This window comes from Paracoccidioides lutzii, assembly GCF_000150705.2.
Source record: "Paracoccidioides lutzii Pb01 unplaced genomic scaffold supercont2.4, whole genome shotgun sequence".
Taxonomy (NCBI): domain Eukaryota; kingdom Fungi; phylum Ascomycota; class Eurotiomycetes; order Onygenales; family Ajellomycetaceae; genus Paracoccidioides; species Paracoccidioides lutzii.
In genome coordinates this window covers 113350-116433 of record NW_015440950.1, presented here as the reverse complement: position 1 = coordinate 116433, position 3084 = coordinate 113350, and positions in this window count along the sequence as shown.

The following is a 3084-nucleotide window of genomic DNA, read 5'->3' as shown; positions in this document are numbered from 1 at the left end:
ATGTCCTTTATGGTCAAACAAACCAGTTTAGGACTGGCCGTTAACCTTCTGTCGCCCTGAATTTTTTTCCACGTGTATCTGGTAAGCCATTTCTGATAGGCACTCCCTGAAAATTCAGGCAAAAGACGGCAACTGGGTCTTCAATTGATTGGCTTTGAAAACATCGTATTATTCCTTTGGTGACGGGGTTCCTTGAAGAGTCAAGAAATCGGAAAAGAAAACAGTTCAAGCACCGCGAAATCTCCACATAAAAAGGATACATTCCTATCCAAAATCCTAATATTACCGATTTCATCATGGTGATATTCCAGGCGGGTCGTTTAGGCAACACATCTCAATTTCTTAGCATCTCATCCGCCTGACCCTTTTTCGCCCTTAATTTTCTCAGTATACTCAATGGCGGGAGGCGTGCTCCATACATACCGTTAGCATAACTTCATATTGGGCCCCGCCTGAGTTGACAATAAACTTTTGGTATCGCCATTACCCACTAATGATAACCTATGTTGGGTGTTTTCAATGATTGGGCACCAGACAACATTTTATTGGACCAAAAAACCTGAGATAATGTGCTTCAAACAGTATGGGAAGACAGACGCCAACCCAAATTTGTTACGAAGCGCCATACATTCTCCGCGTGAGGCCTAGTTAGCTGGCGGAGAGAACACTTCCCCTACTCTGTACCTCCAACCAGCCGTCCAACCACAAAATGGGTTTGTTATGAATATAATAAGCCGGGAGCCAGCCAAAATCGTTCCTAGGTCTAAGCTCGAAGTCATTATGAGAGCTAGTGGCAGGAATTTTAATGCTAATCGGGGATGGTACGACCTCCTATGTAGGTTCTTTTCGTAGCAAATTTATGCTATTATTTGCTCCATTTAAGCGTATGCCCTAAGTATAGCAACTTTTTCTGTCCGTACTAGTTGAAGTTACTTGCACAGCCCTGTTTTCAATGAATACATACATATTTGTATGTACGGTAAAGTACAAGTGCAAGAAGGTCAGTAGTCATTTTCAATCATTAATGAGCACAAGCCTTCCATATGCCGAAAACTTATTATGGAACAAAAGTAGGCGGCAAAATATTGAACTCTCACTTTTCGGAGTTATTCACGGAGTACGGAGTATGTTCTACGTTGATGTTAATGGTGCCAGCGAAGACCCCTAGCCAACTCACCTGTCCTGCATATCCTTTGGCATGGATCTCTTGTTGTGGAGTTGCCTGTCCTTTGTACGGGAGCAGGCCTTCAAGGAGTAACGGCATTCAGTTGGTAGCCCAACTCTGGAAATCAAATTTTGCAGCTATTTTGGTAAGAGAGCTGTCCTGCATTAACCAGAGCCTGTTCTCTTTTCAGTCCCTGAGGATACGGATTCCCAAAACCAGTTCAGTTCCCACATATCTTGAAGTTCGAAAGTGGTGAGAAATGCAGTTTTGAAGTCTTCAAACTGAGCCTTATCTTTTCAGTGGTAGAGATCGATAATATCATCAACGTAGTAGAAGACGGTAAGGTAATTGTTTTATATAGGTATGGTTCTTCTTTGACTGGTTGTAGGCCTGGCTGGGCCAGGCGAGAGCTGAGTTCCTTGCTCCATAGGAGGAGGGGTTCTGGTAATCCATATAGTGCCCGTTTAAGATGAAGATTGGAACCTGGCTGTTCGTAGCCAAGTGGCGGCTGTACTATGACTGGTGTATCTAGGCGGGCATTAAGGAAGGTGTTGACTGCGTCAAATTGGTGTGCCTCCAGGTCAAATGCCGCGGTGAGTGCCATCAGCATACAGAATATCTTGATTACCAAGGTGGACGAGTATATCTCAGATGTTTCATTTCTCCAAAGATTGTCCCGGATGACTAATCTCACTTTGTATTTGGTGATAGCCGTCTCTATTGAAATTGTAGGTAAATACCCACATAAGGGGTAGTGCTTCTTGATCTGGATCCTGGGCTATCTCACCCCAACTACTCTTTGTGAACATGGTGTTGTATTCAATGTCTGCTGCAGCTAGCCAACCTTTCCAGTGTGGATGTCAAAGCATATCATACCAATGGCATGGTTCCTTTGGTAGAGAATCTTGGTGCATTGAAATGTTCAGTAGATTGACTGAGAAGTTCATCAATGGGGAATCCCTGGCCTGAGATGATTAATAGTTTAGTCCTGCTGAGAACGCCATGTAGAATCCAGGGCGTTTGTATGAGTATTCAAGACTCAGCGTGCAGGTGTTTGCCCGCTCTGTATTTGGGTGTCTTTGACATATTCCTGTCACTATGTTAAAAGGACTAATTTCACTTGAAATTTCGTGATTTGTGCCATTCCAGGCTGACAGGTCATTGAGGGATTGCAATAACTGATCTGACGGCTCATCTAGTTTAGGTATCCCCATATTCAGGGTAGTGAAGCCGTCGTTGTTGGCGCTGTCCGGGCTACTCAGCATACCGGGTGGTGTAGGCGTTGGATCCGGCGTAATCAGACCGGGTGCTTGGTTTGTAGAATCCTGACTTTCAGGGGTGTTTTTTGATTTTTCAGCCGAGTTCTCGGAATCCGACGGTGGATTCAGTGATGGGTCTGATGGTATGAAAGGTGGTCTCGGTAGTTATTGATAAATTCCGCCATGGTGATCATTGGCTTGTTTTTACGGTTCCGTTTGACAATGCTGGTCCACTCAATCTCAGCAAACATAGGGTCAATGCCTTTGACAGAGTTGATGAATCGATGTAGGTTATCTTTGACATTTGTGAGTGACTTGATGTCTAATTGAATGATCTTTTTGTGACAGATCTCCCAGTCACGGATCCATTTGGTAATATATTGGTTCTTCGGGCCCAAGCAGAGAGATTTGAATTCGATTTTGATATCATGCTGACGTTGCTGAGTAGTCAGTGCGATCGCCTCTTTGAGGGCGAGGATGATATCTCTAGGGGTGTCTTTTCCTTTGGTAATGGTGTAGACATCTCTTGAAAGGCGTTCCATGATGAAGGGCATGCATCTGTTTCTTGATCTTTTGTAGTCGTTGTACGCCTTGACTTTTGTCTGATGCTCGTATACGATGGTGCTGTGCATATAAACAAGAACTGAATCCGCAGGTGTA